This window comes from Diabrotica virgifera, chromosome 2, assembly GCF_917563875.1.
Source record: "Diabrotica virgifera virgifera chromosome 2, PGI_DIABVI_V3a".
In the NCBI taxonomy this organism is placed as follows: domain Eukaryota; kingdom Metazoa; phylum Arthropoda; class Insecta; order Coleoptera; family Chrysomelidae; genus Diabrotica; species Diabrotica virgifera.
The window spans coordinates 49,552,327-49,571,078 of NC_065444.1; the positions used below are offsets into that span (position 1 = coordinate 49,552,327).

General features: G+C 33.7%; 1 protein-coding gene across 4 annotated transcripts in view; it reads right to left on the reverse strand.

The window, feature by feature from the left end:
* LOC114327685 (homeotic protein antennapedia-like) overlaps window positions 1-18,752 on the reverse strand; it is a 1,165,466-nt gene that overhangs the window by 253,950 nt on the left and 892,764 nt on the right. Inside the window, exon 1 of one of the 4 annotated variants that reach the window (XM_028276400.2) lies at window positions 8,204-8,403. The exons of the other annotated variants lie outside the window; for them this stretch is intronic. The gene's annotated coding sequence lies outside the window, so the exon portion shown is untranslated. Of the gene's footprint in view, window positions 1-8,203; window positions 8,404-18,752 lie in introns of those variants that run through there. 4 annotated transcript variants of the gene reach the window in all.

An 18,752-nucleotide genomic window follows, 5' to 3' on the forward strand; every position in this document is an offset into this window, starting at 1 on the left:
AAAGAAGCTTTATTAAATATCGGTTTAAAAGTAAATGAAGACAAAACAAAATAAGTACATGGTCGTTTCAAAATAAGATCGAGGCAAATAAAGCAAAATGCACCTATAAATGATAATAACTTTAAAGTGGTTAAGTGGAGAAGTCAAAATGCGAATAATAGCGGGAAACAGATCTTTCCTTGCAATGCAACATCTAATAAGAACAAATCTTTCACAATGAGCTACATAAACTCCTCTGAGTAGGACGTAGCACTTGCAGAGATAGCGTCACATACGAATGGCGGCGCAGACACAACAGCAAGTTAGTGACTCGAATTCAAGATATGCTGAAAACTTTAAATTGGTTAAAAGTTGAACATTTTATGTATGTCCAATCTATGACATTCTTATTTAAGATGGTAAACCATTTATTGCCTGAGTATTTGAACAGTCAGTTGGTCCCGATAGCAAATGTTCATGAGCATAGCACTAGAGCTAGAGATGCATCAAGTCAAACTAGTTTGATTTTATTCAACAAACTTGACTTGACTTGAAAATCAAACTTTTTTTGTAAAAAAGTTTGACTTGACTTGATTTCGATATCTTTAGGTTTGACTTGAAATCAAACTTCTTCAAACAGTTTGAAGTTTGAATATCGTATTGGCAACGTAATTATTTCCAATTCTAATTGAGAGCGTACGGATTTTGTTGTGACTTATTTGGATAGGTCTGAATCTGTATTCTGCTACTCCGCAAATTAGTTTGTAGTTCATATTGTTTAGACGTCCATATTTGGCTTGTTTATTACGTTCGTTTTGAAGTGTGTGGCTTTGGAAGATAAAATCTGAATTTGGATATTTTTTGGTTCAGAATAAGTACCAGAACAAATTAAAGAAGAAGAAGAAGAAGAAAAAGAAGAAGAAGAAGAAGAAGAAGAAAAAGAAGAAGACAAATTGAGTCTGATATTGAAAGTATTTCCACTGCAAAAATTAAGAGAAACAATCTATAGTCGAAGCAGTATTAATTAAGAAAAATAAATATACTGATTTAGTTGATGTTGTGGCAAGTGATTTCAAAGCAATGAAAATTGAAAAGTGCATACATACTTCTATTATATAAAAATAAAGAACAGCGTTATAAAATCACAAACAGTGAACTAATTATTTAAAAGGACAACGTTATGCATAACTCGATCAAGCGCCATTTCTTTAAAATCGAGATAACAGCGGATTCTGGTGACACATAGCTAAAACTATCTTGGAAAAATCCCTGTTATTGTCACGTTAACGGTTACTAAGAAAAACAAAAATAAACCAAGCGACATTCTGTATATTAAGGGATTTTAGTTTTGCATAACAAGACTATATTCATAACTGCCATTCTTAACTGCCATTCATAACTGCCATATCCATAACTGCCATTCATAACAGTTTCGCAATTGTAGACTAATATAAGCGCCCACTTTGGTCTGTTTATGCTAAACTAAGCGTTTGGCCAGAATAACAGTCTTGTCCCTATTAATGTACATTAATTTTGAAGTTTCCGTCAAAAAATGATGGAATTTTTTTAAAGTGCAAATGTTGTGTTTATTTATAATTAAATTGAAAAATACAAATAATCTATATAAAATCTTTATATTATGTCTAACGTGCTATGTACTAAGAATATAGTATAAGTCATAAAATGGACCTTTCGGGATTCTTCTATATTTTGAATTTTGAATGTTTATTAATCATTTCTGTACTGAGTATAAATCAATAGCCTGTTTTTCATGTATAAATATTGATTTTATTCCAACAGTACAACTTTTAATTTCAAAAGTCTGCTTTGTAGGTGCAGGTCAACTTATACTGTTAGTACCTACTGCTTTCACTTTACGCAGCTTGACTTTAGTACACACCACATGTTACGATTCTCTGTTAGATTCTGGGGCGTTAGTATTGAAAAAATGTAGATAATCCAAATTTGACCATAAAATTTCAAGGAATTAACATGCTTAAAAAGGGGTTGGTACGAAAACAGATTTTTAGGTTCTTTGTTTTCTTGCTTTTTAACTTTCCTAAACCTTTTTTTATGACTTTCGTCCTGTCGTTGAAGACGGTGCCGGTGCGGTGTTTATTGTTATGGGTTATAAAAGCAGAAAATTATAAAAATATGTAGCTAGATCCCATTTTAACCAAAAACTGTTCATTTAGTATTTTTTTTATTTAATTTTGTTGTGCGTGCTTAAAATAATTCTTTGACCGTGGTGAGAAAGCACATAAGTCATTTTGCCTAGTTTTGCAGTAGAAGCGTTTTAAAATTCGCCGGGTAGCCCTAATTTCGTTTTATTGCCCACAATTACATGTTATTCACTTTATTTGGTTTTAATTGTTATTTTTATAATTACTTCATGTAAGTGTCTCATACTAATGCAGAATATTCTCCAAATTTTCCACCACCAATGAAATACAATATGTAAAAAATGAAATACGTGACTTATGTCATTGATACCAAGTCTGTCTATGACTTATGTATTATTGCACTTACAAAATAGGGTTATGAAAATAATATTATTACATAAGGTACCATAATATGCATAGCATTCGCTGTTTTTGAATAGATAATAACACCCATTACTTTACCCGTGAGTAATGGTTCATTACTCACGGGTTGAAGATAGATTCAAGTGGTGCATGGCACTTTTAGTATACCTATTAGCAAATAAAATTACTTAAACTTGTTTATTTATTAAAATAGTCATTGTAATTTATATCAACAATTAAATTCGAAAAATGTTTAAAGGATTTTTAACTGTAACAATGGGTTAGTATATTTTTTACGTTTAAATTTCAACATTTGACATTTTAAAATTGACGTTATTCAAAGGTAAATATAAACAATCGCTATTAATTCCGTAAAAGGGCTTACGGATATGAAATTTATGAAACTTCATCATCGTGAGTAATACCATCATTACATCCTCGTTGAATAATATAATATTATTTATTGATTTATTTTAGCCTTCACATGTATCTGAATAAACACAACATGGGTAAGCTCAGGAGACAATAATGCTATACAAATTATTTACACAAACATGGTCCAACATCATTAGCCCCTCGTTTTGCAGTACATTCGTGACACATAAAATGTTTTTACTTTCCATTTTCATTCATTACAGTGAGGTCGAATGCCCATAGCTGTCACTTGTAAAAAGCGACTAAAGACTTTAATAAAGGGGGTGGTAGACTTTGCTGGAGGTCAAAAGTAAAACACTTCATTCCTGTAATCTTTTGAGCTAACAGCTTGCCTTGCTTTTTATTCCGATATGTGAGGTTCCGCAGAAATCGTGTGATTTTCCTTTCCTACTGTTGCAAATACTTTCTCTGCTCCATCGCTGCATTTCAGTAGCTTTGCAATCAGTCTTTGGTTTCTCAGGTGATGCTTTTTTATAAGCGATAACTATTATGAAATTGTCCGTTTCATTGGAAGTCACCAGAAATCACTTAAGGCAAACAGAAATATGGCTACATTTTATTCGTAAAGTATATTTGTAGGTTTCGAGGCGAAATTTTTCTTTGTCTGGATCGTCTGTACGTGGCCTCTGCGATTTTTTCTCATACATGGTAAAAATATTTTTGATTTGCATTTAGCTTGGCGTAATGGAAAGGTTGAAATGGTCTTTTCTTTTAAAAAGGTAAGTTGTTTTCTGCAAGTAAACGCGCCTAGTAACATAAGTCAGCGACAAGACGACAAGAGACAACGAACTCCGGCTGGATCTTTTCACATAAGTCGCCTTAAGTGTTTATTCACAACTCAAATCGGTATTTTCTCAATATGGTTATTATGCACACTTCGCAATAACAGACGTAAAAATGCATAGAAGACTTAAGTGCTTGGAGCCGATGGTAGTATTACAAATCCCCTACATATTTTGATAAAAAAAAAATTTCCGAATTTGTGACTTATGTGCTTGCTCACCTCAGTCACAGAATTTACTGTGAAAGTGTCAGTGTTCTATTGTACATGATTTTTAAAAATGAGTAGAGGGAAACAAATACTAAAATTATTGGAACTAAAGGATGATTTATATGACACTCAATGTATTATTAAATTTCTTATCTTAGTTGGCAACTGACATGTCTATCTCAACAAAAAAATATATAAAAAAATAATAAAATAGAGGTAAATACCCTTTTAAATATACCTTTGTAAAAGGTATATTTAAAAGACCCTAATAATAATTACTTTATTAATTGGACAATGAAGAAAAATGTGGTCTAGATCTTCTTCCTCTCCACACTCACAGTATGGATGTGTTTTAATGTTGATTCGATGTAAATGAGTTCCAAATATACCATGTCCTGTTCTCATTCTTATTATGTTCGTTAAGTGTCTTTTATCAATATATGGAAACTTTTTAAACCATGGTGTATCCATGTTACATCACAAAACAAAACGTTTTCGGATTACCAAGTAATCCGTCATCAGTGTTAAGCCAATAACATGCATGCGTGAGCCACCAAAAAGTTATGGGTAAAAACCCTTTAAAAGGTATAGTTTAGACACTATACCTTTTAATATGTGAGGTTCATACCTCTCATATCACATCCACGTGGGTTAGAGTCCTCTGTTGCCCTGGGTAATATTCAGGAATATTTGCAATATCCAACTATTTTAACATAATATGTAGTATAATATAAGATCTTATACCTTTTAAAGGGTTTTTACCCATAACTTTTTGGTGGCTCACGCATGCATGTTATTGGCTTAACACTGATGATGGATTACTTGTTAATCCCAAAACGTTTTGTTTTGTGATGTAACCCTTATTAGGGTCTTTTAAATATACCTTTTACAAGGGATCCTGTATTTTTTGTGATTTATGGTATACAGCCATCTACAGGAATTTTATTTTCCTCGTGGATTGTTAAAAAAATATATCTACGAAATAAATTATTTTTCAAACTCTTTCAAACTAGTTTGACAAACAGTTTGAATTTTCAAACCTGTGTGATTGACCAGTTTGACTTGACTTGAATTATTTGTCAGAAGGATTGACTTGAGTTTGACTTGAAATTAAGTCAAACTCAAGTCAAGTTCAAACATTCAAGTCAAACTTGTGCAACTCTAACTAGAGCTGCAAATTCAATAAATTTTTATGTTAGAACAACCAACAAGTCCAGTTCAATGAAAAGCTTGTTTCATAAAGGAATTGTACAGTTCAATAATATACCTTATCACATTAAAAATAGCCATAATGCAACTATCTTTAAGAGATTATTAGTCCATTATATTAAAACTAAGACCTAGAAACCAATTGGCAATGTTTGTTGTACTTCCAGTGTTTTTATTTTTATTTTATTTTCTCTTTTTTTTATTTATATATTGAATGTTTCTGATTAATTTAATTTGACAATGCTTATTTCTTTATTTGTTTAGTCTCATGTTTTTAATTTTTGTAATACTTTATGATAATTATACAGCGCTCCTTGCCTTGACAATTCTTATGTAATTTGTACAGGTGTGGAGTGCAATGTTTTTGTTTTGTGTATTATCTATTATGATAAATAAATAAAGATCTATCTATCTATCTCTTTTCAATATAAAGACCAATGGACACAGATGAGCAGGACATGTGATACGCAGTAACAACAATCGCCTTATAAACAATATGTTTTGGGAAAGACCAGATGCCACATGTAAATAGTGGCACAGGACCGACAAACATGGAAGGCCATAATAAGCGCGGCAGAGACTCACGGAGAATTATAATGGTAGGGGAGCCCAAGCGGGGATTTTTGCAGTTACTCGAGCGCGTCAGATTATCATATGGGGAGAAACCTGGTACCCTGCAGGTGTACCTCTACCATTTATTGGCTCTTAACACAGGGGAGTTCGTTTAAGGGGGGCCCGAAAAAAAAATTTATCCTTAAAAAAACTCGAAATTGTCAGATTAAGATAAGGTAAGGTAAGTACATGCAAAAGAGTGTATATTTCAAAAATCTGACGATTTGAGCCGGGCGTAAGGAAATGGGTGAGTCCCAAAATTTCACAAGAAAAAAGCGAATATTTTGCGAAATGAATGACAGATTGAAAAACGCAAAAATATGTTCTCAATATTTTTTAAAAATCTATCGAATGATACTAAACACGACTTTCCACGGTGAGCGGTGGGGGGTAAATTTAATATTTTAAATGCGAATCCCGTGATATTTCGCGAAATAAACATCAGATCGAAAAACTGTAAAATATAATTATTCAATATTTTTAAAAAATCTATCGAATGACACCAAACACGACCCACCACGGAGGTGGGGTGTGGGGTTACTTTAAAATCTTAAATAGGAGCCCCATTTTTTATTGAAAGTTTGGATTCCTTACGTAAAAATAAGTAACTTTTATTCGAAACTTTTTTTCGAATTATGGATAGATGGCGTTATAATCGGAAAAAACGATTGTTGGAAATGGAAAATTAAATTCAAAAATGGCAAGCGCCCACTAAAATAGAAAACTTTACTTAACTTTTTTTGGTTTTAGAACCTACTCTTTACAACCCACTACGTCCCCATAACGCTCAAGTGACTGCACATTTAGCATACTTTGCTCCCCTACCATAACGCCATTGAGGATGATTTGAATGGTCCTATGTAAAGATTGCTATAATATATGCCAGGGATAGACAAGCGCCTTGATAGTCCGAGCCATTTTTAAAAATTTGAAATTTTTCGCGAGCCGCAATTAACAATTATTTAAAAAGTGTAAAAAAGGTATTACATTTTTCTCTGCGTTTGGATTTACGAATTTTAAAGTGAAATAAAAACGTTCTTATCGTTGTTTCAAATATGCAAATAATTCTACAAGCAGTCTTTAATAATCCAGGATACTTTGATTCTTCATCATCCTTCAATATTTTTCTGGGACAGCCTACTTATCTTCTACTGTCTCTTAAAAAACACTGTCTTTAACACTCTGTCTTCCTCTGGTCTTACCACATAACCTGCCCATCTAGCTTTTATATGTCTGACGATATCTTCAGTACCATACACAGTCACCAATTCAGCTTAGCAGCGGCTTCTCCACTCTCCTTCAATTCATCTCTTTGAGGCCTAAATATCATTCTGAGAACTTTCATTTCAAAAAAGCAGCAGCAGATTTGTTTCCCGCTGATGTAGAGTCCATGTTTCACTTCCATATGTAACAATTAGGCGAATAATTGGCATGTAGTCTTGTTTTTTAGCAAATTAGATCTTAATAATGATGATAGGGAATATAGTGCTATATTCCATGGAAGATATAAAAAAACATAAGTGAAAAAAAAAACAAAAACAAAAATACAAAACGAAAAAATATGTGCGTTAGAAAGAACGACATACATTTGTATTAATTAGTAGAGAAATTTTAGAATTTTTATGGACGAAATTAAGTAAATGACTCCAAAGCAGTAGAATTATGTTATTTTTGACTGGTAATTAATTTACTTTCAACACGTCAAAACATCTACAAAGAAATAAATTCAAAAATTCTCCTAAAATATTCTTCAGCGTAAAAGAAATTATAACTTTTATTTAGGTAGGTACATTGTAAAAACTCAGATAAAGAAAAATCCTATTATCCAAATTACAAAATAAATTAAACGCCCCAAGAACAAAACGCTAGAGAGAAAGTAAGTACCTACTCGTATATATTTCTAGGACGAACTTCACATTCTTTAATCTGGAGTTTTCAAGATTGTACCTATTTACCCCACCAAACAGTAAAATAGTTTTTAAAGTTCTGAAAGAAAATTGTGTTTCAGGATATCAAAGTGTTATCAAACAAATAAAAATACTTAATATATTTATATAAAATGAATTAAACAATGAAGATAGACTCCGGGTATTTTAGCTCATTTAATTTCGCGCGAACTTTTTAAAAATTTAAAAATAATTTTTCCCGCTAAAGTCAAGTGAAGAATAAATAAACCGTTTAAAGTATTTACTATCTACATAAATTAATTAAATATACAAACTGTAAACCAGTTTACGATTATAAAGGCCAAAGCGTCCCTCTAGGACTCTTGCCAACATAATAGCAACACATTAACCGTGTCCGATTAAATCCATTCTGTGCATCGTACCTCTTCCGTTACACATATCTCGTTTTTAACGTGTCAATTAGGCCTCCGCATTAAAATTCCTCCTAAACCTATGCTGGACCACACACAGAGCACAAAATTTAAGGAATTTCTTTTTCGGTTTACCTTGGAACGAAATCTTAAGGACTCCGACAGAATGTTAATTATCCACATCACTTAATTTATTTAATTCACTTAAAAAACGGTGTTTTGCCGCGCGGGATCGCGATTGTCGCGGTTGCACTAGGACGCGTTTTTGCGAGAAACCATCACTCAAAACCATTCGACACTGAACTGTCAAAAAGTTGAAAAGCGCGACTAGTGAGTTTCTATCTCTCGAGCGACGGTTTGCACTGTGAACCTAAGCGCGGATTGGTTGAATGGATTGTAATAGTACTGGCAGCCTGTCAGCGTTTCAGACATCACTATACCGAGCGCACGCATGGCTGCGTTCCCTCCTTCTCTAACACTAACGCTAGGGCACCCTTCTCCTTGTCTAGCGCTCACGCGGTCCGATGTTAGTTGTCATGCCGACTGTTTTTCAAAGCCTCCTACCCTTATTTTCTAACGCTAGGATCATAATTTCTATTACATTTACCTACTACCTATGCGGTCAGCGAGTGGGTACACTGATAGAAATCTTTCGTTAGGCAATGCTAGATGATGTATGGCTGTTGTAAAACTATTCGGAACATAAATTGGTTGGGTCTTACGAAAGTTTTTTACATTGTATTCATTTACAAGTCATAATTGCTACAAATAAACTGGATTCCGACGAAAGATACTATCTACAAGTCATGTTCTTAGAGAACAAATTTATAACAATAGTTTTGTTGTGTAACAAAGATATTATTTTTTGGTTAAAAACGGAAAGAAAGTTTAAATTAGGAATAAAATTGAATATTTTCTCTTCCACTCAATTTTGGTGCACTGCTTACCTATACATATTAGTAATACCCAAAATAAAGCTTGAATTTATCTAGTTATTTATGTATGTAGGTACTCTTGATAGGTACAAATGTTGTTCATGAAAAAGTATACTTCTATGAAAGTATAAAAGAAATATTTTTTAGATAATAGGAAATAACAAAGAATGATGCTGAATCTTTTTCTTCCAATCCTTCATTTTCTCTCCTTCCTATTCGTGATTTTCTTCTTCTATCTCTTTCATTTTTTAAGTACATATCTATAAGTATATAGTATTTCTTAATTTAAATTTGATGAAAATTAAACGAAAAAACTATGATAAGTATTAAGAGCATCGAAACACGTAGGTAATAGATCAGCGCAACAATATTGAGCAACATTAGTTAAGAAGGCATCAGTGGAAGCGTAGATATCTAGTAAATATATGTAAAATTCAGTTGTAAAAAAGAAAAAAGAAAGCCAAAGAGGGTTAGAAGCGGTCAAAAAAAGGCATAGAAATGAAAATAGAAGACTGTAACGAATCGGAAAATTTAGGGACAGGAAACAAGAACTTAAAAACGAGAATGATTAAAGCTCTGCATGTGTAGCTACAATCGTCGCGTAACCAAAGTACCAAAAAATATTTTACCTCTTAAAAATAACTAAACTTTTAGTTTAACGTGCCTTTACTTTAGGCGCCTCAGGCTCATTGTTTGAATTGGCGGATGGCCCAAGGTACAGTCTATGTGATGAGGAGGAGGAAACCTCCTCACATGTTCTCTAGAATTTCGCAACACGGGCCTATTAAAGGTGACAGATCCTGGATGCGGCCTTTATGCAACCGAGCCAAAAGAGAGTTACATTTAAAGAGATTTCTGGCTTTCTGTCTAAAAAAATGTTACGAGTTGCCTGAAAAAAAGTTGGTTTAAACATTAATTTTGAAAAGACAATAAATACATGACAAACCTGGTATCAAGCGAAAATTCAAAAGTCGACTTCAACGAAATAGCATTGGTCCATAAATATAAATACTTAGGGCATGAAATCCAAATTGCAAGGGACAATCAAACTGCCGAATTACAAAGAAGGATCACCTTAGCATGGGCTGCATATGGAGCTCTATCAGACATCTTCAAGAGCAACATGCCAAATTATTTAAAAAAGAAGACGTTCCAGCAATGTGTGCTTTCAGTCATGACTTACGGCGCCGAAACATTATCTTTAACCCAGGCCACAGCAACCAAAATTAGAGTGCCCCAAAGAAGAATGGAACGGTCACTAGTTGGAGTGACTCTCAGAGCTCAGAGACAGGGTTAGAAACAAGGAAATCACAAGGACAGGCGTCACAGATGTAATAGAGAGAGTAGCATGGCTGAAGTGGTATTGTGCGGGCCATGTAGCTAGAATAAAGGACGACAGGTGGACCCAAAAAATTACAGTGTGGAGACCACGAGCAGACAGAAGAAGTAGAGGTAGACCACCTACACGATGGACAGATGACGTCAAAAGGATTTTTGGTAATTGGTTGCAGGAAGCCCAAGACCGACAAAACTGGAAGAAATTACGGGAGGCCTATGTTTAACTTTGAATGCAGAAGGCTGGATGATGATGATGTGGCTTCCTGTGAGGCCACAAGGTTATTAAAGGATTAGACGTTCGGAACGGCAGGATTTGGAACCTCTGTCGATGCTACTAGATATAGAAGCCTGGAGTATCCTGGATCCCAGAGACGCCTAAGACCAGGTCCTTAAGGGCCTAGTCTTAAAAGATTTAAGTGTCAGAAGGGCTCACAAATATGCCCTACCCCGGTCCACCATACGCATAAAGATAATGAAGTCGATTTTATGTATGTACTAACTAACAAGGTATTAACGTCAACGTAAAAGCCGAAGCATGAAAAAAAAATATTGAGAAAATACCAATCGACAGAATATAAAGCCGTCTATATTATGCAAATAGTACCAAACTTAGCAAGTTGATCGAATCGTATACCTTAGATATCAATTAAATTGTAACGGCGAAATTAGATCCACAATAGAACAGGCTAGAGCCGATTTGACAAGGATTTCCGAGGTATTATGTAACACAGAGCTAAAATTATTGGCATTGACGATCCGCCTACTTCGCTGCTACGTGTTCTCGGCCTTACTTTATGGTGTCGAGTTTTGGGAAGAATTTTAAAAGTTTGTTGGGTGGAGGTGGAGGAGATTCAAAACACCACAATACTAGAACGTCTCAGCAAGATTACTGAGATTATAAGAAGCATCAAGAAGAAAAGCTGGAGTATTTCGGACATGTAATGAGATGTCCCATATATAGGTTGCTACAAAATATTGTGCAAGGGAAAATAGCAAGCAAATGCATCCAGGACAAAGAAGGACTTCATGGTTGAAGAATTTGTGTGATTGGTATAAGATTGATACAAGCGTGCTATTTACAGTAACAGTGAATAAAATTAAGATAGCTAGGATGGTAACCAACATTCCGAAAGAACATAGTACATAAAGAAGAAAGAAAAGAACTATATCACCACTGTATCATTCATTTTTTAGCGAAAATGTCAGTACATACTTTATATTTCTTAAATTAATGATTTCTCTAAATATCCGTTTGAAAATTACCTCTTGTTTTATTTGCTTTTAAACTATGGTATTAACTCGAGCAGTGGCGGTTTCTCCATAAGTGCACGTGAACCCCCTAAATTATTTTCAAACAAACATTCATATGTAAAATTTATCATTCTATAAATAACATTGTAATCTAACTATACAGTAAATTAAATCACAAACCACAAATCCAAGGAGTTTATAAGTAATAGGTAATATTTAATTATTTTTATTCTATTTCGACGAGGAAACTTCACGGATGCGAGGCCTTAGGTAGAACCTCTCGTTCACCGCTCTCACGGTGGCTCCTATCCCAATGACTTATCATAGGGCAAAATACAACTCACCACACACCCCGCTTCCCGCTGTAGCCCACAAGTTTAGATATCCACAAGAGCACAAATTGACTGTGATCTTATTATGGTATTTTTAACGGGCACGGCGGATATGTACATTTAAATTTTGCTTTTGTGAAGTGCGAATTTCGGAACAATATTAAGAATGGAGGGATTTGTGGATATGAATGTTAGTGTGGAATATTTAACATCATATAAATTTTTGTTCTTTATATTTAGAAGAAAAATTAAAAATGTCTAAACCAAATTTCTTAAGTACGAATGTACCAAAGTGAAAAGGTCGGGATTATAAATGATCATTTAACATGGAGATTTGTGAAAAAACTTACTGATTGTGTAGATGCTACTATCAATACTTTTTACCGCTTTTCGTGTTTCCTACATATTTGGAGAAGAAGAATCATAAAGAACAAAATAGAAGATCCGATATTAACTATCCAGGGCAGTCCACTTAAGTAAATTTTTGATTGAAAATAATTTAAAAGATGATTTTTTCTAAAATAATTTTAATTCTTCAATTACTTGTTACGAGGCCAGTGACAACTGCAGAAACAGACTGTTTCTCTGCATTGAAACGTATCAAAACCAAAACTTTCCTTAAAATGGCTATGGGCTAGGATTGACTAACAGCAGTCGCAATGTTTTCAATAAAAAAAATGATTCAAGAAATTTCAAATTTTACTGAATTGGTTATTGAAGAATTTATCTAAAAAAATAACAGGCGACTTGACTTCCGTTACAAAACTTGCTTGTAACATTTGAGGGGTCTAGATGCAAAACCGGACATTTCCACTTTTTGGTCAAAATTAGATGAATACACCTCTGTAATCTGTGATTAAAAATCCATATATTAACAATTTGTTAAAGAGCAAAATTGGACAGTTCCTAGTAGTAATTCAGTTTGAAAGAATTGGTTCAGATGCAAAAGTGGACTTTTCCTCCAATTTGAGATAGGGAACAGTAAAGTTGTAAATTGTTTTTTTTTTAGTTTTCTCGGAATGACATAACGTGGAAATGTCCGGTTTTGAATCTAGACCCCTCATTTAAACATTAAATTATAATTTTAAGTCAATACAATACATTATTTATCATAATTTTTTAAAAAGGTCCTTTGATTTTTAGAATTTGACGACACTCAAAAGATTTTATCTAGGGAAGTAGGGCCTCAAGGGTTTTTTAACTTAATATTTTGTATGGACCCCCAATACTTTACACCAGGCGCCGCCACTGAACTCTAGTAAGTCCTAATTGATTTTTGTTGATAATAATTATACATGTAATACCATTCAGTGGTTTTTCAATACCTACTCATAATATTTAGTTATGATATGTATGATTAATTGAAATCGTTGTTTTGCTATACAGCTACTCGCCCATAGACCGCGAGGAGGAACGGCGAACGGCGTTTGAGAGCCTCGTGCGGATTAATGTGGACCACACAGAACCTGAGTAATTTTACATGTCTGAACTCGAGATCACGACAAATTACAGTAAACTGCTCCGCACAACTCAACTCACTATTTACAATCCCACGACTTGCGTAATTGCGCTGGAATCAGACGACTCAATTTCTAGTGAAACTCGATGTGGCAAAACTCGTGAAAACTAGGTAGAGCTTTCAACTATGGACGATATAACCGTGATTGTGAGTTCAAAGAAATGTTTCTATAAAATATTGTAGGATCACAGTCCATAATAAATTATACTTATTATGTAATATCGACATCAAACACCGCGATTGAAGATAACTTTTGAATGGTTTTAATTTATGCAAATAATGTTGGGGTATTTTTGTTTCTAATTGACATTAAAAACGTTTTGTTTTCATCATCATGGTGCTACAGCGCTTAAAAGTCCTTTAAAATCTTCTCTAACTTTTGTATGGTACTTAAGCACTGGGCAGTAAAAAGGGCATTATTATCTTCTTCTTCTCCTTTTTTTTTTCTTTTATATAGGCAGTACTGCCTGTTTTTCTTCAACGGTGCCTTTTATTCTGCCCCTAAATTGTCGTTTCATCTTTTCCTTGGGCGTCATATACTTCTTTTGCCTAACAGTGACTTGTTCCTGGCTATTCTTACTATCCTTGATTCAGACATCCCGCTTATGTGTTGAGTCTACTCTTCTTTTTTGTTCTTTACTCAGGTATTTATATTGTCAACCCCACATATGCGTCTGATTTCCTTACTTCTTCTTACCCTGTCCTGTAGTTCTTTTCCAGCAATCCTTCTTAAGATCTTCATTTCGTTGGTCTCCAGATGTCTTTGTGTTTTGCTTGTATCTGGTCTTGTTTCGGCCATGTAAGTCATAACTGGCCTAATAACTGACTTTATTCAGGCCTTTGTTTTCACTCTTAGGTATTTGTTTCTCCAAATTGTATCTTTTAGGCAACCGGCCGTTCTATTGGCTTTAATTATTTTGGCTTTTTCTTATATCTTCTCTATCATATCATATTTGATTGGGTTTAGAGCATAAAAGGGAATGAATTGATTAAACTGTTAGAAAGCCACAGGAAAACTTCTAAACATTTTCATAAACATTTTAGTGATAGAATACATATGATAGAAACAGGAAGTAAGCAATAGACAATAAGGTCCCAAGATTTGACAGTTATACAATACCTCAACGTGTATTCGTACAAAGCATCATCCTGAAAGAGAGCAGCAGACAGCTTTTTTATTACAGAGTATACGTCCACTAAATCAAATGAGGAAGGAAAACCAAACTTGTAGGGAAAATTCTGTAATAAGCAATTGACGAAGAAGACGGCATAAAGTTTGTTATAATACAGTAGTAATAAAACTAAAAACAACAGTAAATAATACGAAGACCTACAGGATATATACCTACGTAAATATTATTACAGAATACAGAAATACAGAATAGGTACAGAATAAGTACAGAAGCAGATGCAAATTGTTGTATGATGATGATGATAAGCAAGATAGTCAATATCTCTACTTATTTTCCTCTCCCCTTTTACCTTTTGCCTGGTATTTACTTTTTGTGCGTTGAGTACTTATTTCTTGTTACTTTGTAAATTTGCTGTCATTATTTGTAAAAAGAGTAACTTATTTTACTCAAACCAAACGACTAAATTATCATCATCATCATTATCATCATCTTCATCATAATCATCAACATTATCACGGTTGTGTAGACTTTCGTGGACCTTAGCCTGCTACAGGATAGAACGTCCTTCGATTCACCCCTATCAGATGCCTTTCTTCTTCATTCTCTAATGCCAACTGTTTTGAGATCCTCTTCTACGTCGTCAAAATATCTTAGTCTAGGTCTTCTTCTAGTTCTAGTTCCTAAGTTTTGGAACATATGTAAATATTCTAGTGAGGTTTTCAGGGTTAATTGTTAACACGCAGACGAACCATTTTATGCGGTTTATCGTTACTACTTTTTTTTACAATATGTGGGTCCTTATAGAGTCTGAACAGTTCAAAGTCATATAATTTCATTTATGTCATAGTGTATTTTGGGCTTACTTTACGCTCAAACCATTCCAGCAATCCCTCACTATGTGTTCAGGTTTAGAACCCATACCAGCACCAGGCATATCATAGTTTTAAGCAATTTATATTTTGTTTGTCTGGACTAGTTTCTTGATCTAAGTTGAGGGAGCTGAACATAATACAGAGCATCTATTTGCCAGAACTAACGGCGTTTTGTTTCCATGGTAACGTCGTTTTGGCAGTTGATGACTGAGTCCAAATATACGACAACAATGACACACTCTGTTTCTGATTGTTCTATTTGTAGCACTCTATTCTCTATTTTCTGCATATCGTGCGCTGCCACTTCTAGTGCTTTATATTTTATGCTTCTAATAACATTGTCTAATGCGATGTCAAGCAACACAAAATAGACGTTTTTTTAAGTAATCCGTTGATAACAAGTTAATTCTTAGAAATATGAATTTTGTTGTTGCCATAATATAGGTATTAACCTTCTATCACATTAGAACTTTTATATTAACTTAATGTTTTTCATGGCCTACTCCTGAATACTGCATTTTGGGTTTCATTATTTCTAATAGTATGATCATTATCCCCAACCCCTATAATATTAACTCCACCTTTACGGCCCCGATCAAGGTGCATATTTTATCAATAGCTACCTAATAAGACTAGAACAGCAAAATGGCATAAATCAATCCCTAAATATCGAAGGTATATTTCTCAACCCTAACGATCCCGATCCTATAAAGGGATATAAATTTGTTTTGTATAACGAAACCACCGATGTCATTGTTAGCACTGAATACAGGAATTTGTAGTTCTTTCTCAAGGCGAGATTTCAAAAAAATTTGGGACGGGTAGTGGGATTAAACAAAATATGACACTTCATGTTTGATTTAAAAAAACCGATGGCCGATGATAATAAAGTACCTATATTATGATGAATGTTCTGTACTTGGCTTACGTTTTACAAACTGCGACTGCGACTATTGTATATTTCGGGTTGTGTAATTCTTGGTAGGTATTATTAAATATTCGTTGAGACTTCTGCAATTTTTTCAATGTTTATTTAAATTTGTGGGCGAAAGACCAAATCATCAATTTTATCGACAGAAAAATAAATAGTAAATAAGTATCAAATTTAGATTATAATTTTTGTCAAAGTATGTCAAAAATTGTATTTTACCTATTTTGACATAAATTACATAAAATCCTGATTTTTCCAAGTAAACATGGAACACCACCAACACTGAAAATAGAAAGCTCCTTCCATAGAAATATATGGAACAGTAAAAAGAACAGAGCTAAGGTAATTAGTGAAGAAAAATTTAATATAAGTATTTGATCTATAAGATCAATGATTAAGAGAAAAATGGGAGTGAACTCAGATATAATAGACTACATCGAACAGCAGAGATTATCCTGGTACGGACATGTTAGAAGAGCAGACCAAAATCGTTGGATCAATAGAATAACAGAGTACAGTCAGATAGAATGAAAGGAAGAGGGACAGACCTCGAAGATCCTTCAGAGACAGAGGCGGATCTAGACATTTGCCTTGAGAGGGGGAACTTCTAATGAAACACCAATCAAAGATATAAGAAAGATAAACTTAAACTACACAAAAGACATAAATAATAACTTATATGCATTAAGTTCTCTTAATTTTCCTAACTAATGTGTTTATTGGGTTGAATTTGTCTGTCTGTGGTTTAAGTTTCATGTCAGCTAATATATTTTTATGTTTTAACAATTTTTTTCTTTAATTTTGGACCTTGTTAGGGGGGGGGGAATTTCCCCATTTTCCCTCCTCGTAGATCCGTCACTATTCAGAGATGAAGTGGACGAAGCAAGGGAGAGAAGAAATCTACAGGAAGGGGCTTGGCAAAACAGAAAGAGCTGGAGAGAACGGTTGAGTGAAGGAATATAGTGAAAACTGTGGAAATCCTTAGTAGGTATATGTATATGTATCTGATCAATGGAAATATATTTTCGTCGGCTTCAAGACCACGTACAACAGTGTCAAGAGAACAGTAATATACCAATCAATGCCTGAGTTTGGTAACATGTCCCTCTAGGTTTAAATATAGCAGATCAGTCTCTCATATTTCTTGTTGAACAAGCGGGTACTTATAAATCGTAGACTTATTCAAAATAAGATTCTATACAGGGTGTTTCATTAATAATTGTCCATATAGTAACTGGAGAAACCTTAGCACAAAATACGAAGATTTAACCTAAAACACTTAAATAAAATGTGGTTCCTTACTGAGTTACAGGGTGTTTTATCTAAAAATTTAAATCCTATTTTTGCTTAGCATTTTAAAACTATTCGACGAATCCTTTTCATACTTGGCATAAAGTGTGAATACTATACACCCTACTAAATTATGATAAACAAACGTTTCTAGCTACTACCATAGGCGTACGACAGGGGATAGTGAATGGTTGACCCCTCTTAAATTCTACGTCACTGGAGAAATTACTATTTTAGTGCCATTTTTAGATTCTCCAATACTTTCTACGTAAATAATATACTCCTCATTGGTAACGATAGTCATTAGTTTTCGAGATATTTGAAGTTAAATGTGACCCGGCACAGTTATTTTGATTAATTTATGATATGATTCATATGATTAAAATTTAAAAATTATTTGTGCCCAGTACTTTAAAACTATTTGACGTATCCTTATCATACTTGGCAGAAAGTGTAGGCACTGTACACCCTACTAAATTAAGGTAAATAAACGTTTGTAGCTACTACCAGAGGCGTACGACAGGGGATAGTGTCTGGTTGACCCTTCCCAAATTCTACGCCACTGACGAAATATCTATTTTAGTGTAATTTTTTTATTTTTCAATACTTTTTATGTAAATAATATACTCTTCATTGGTAACGATAAAATGATTAGTTTTCGAGATATTTGAAATTAAATATGTAGCGACACAATACATTAATCAAAATAACCGTGTCGTTTCATTTTTAACTTCAAAGATCTCGAAAACTAATGACTTTATCGTTACGAATGAAGAGTATATTATCTTCATAGAAAGTATTGGAGAATCCAAAAATTGAACTAAAATAGCAATTCCGCCAGTGGTGTAGAATTTTAAAAGGGTCAACTATTCACTTTCCCCCGTCGTACGCCTCTGGTAATAGACCGAAACGTTTGTTTAACATAATTTAGTAGTCTGTATAGTACGTATACTTCCTGCCAAGTATGAAAAGGATACGTCGAACAGTTTTAAAATGCGGAGCAAAAATAGTTTTTAAATTTTTAGATAAAACACCCTGTAACTCAGTAAGGAGTCACATTTTATTTAAGTGTTTTATGTTAAA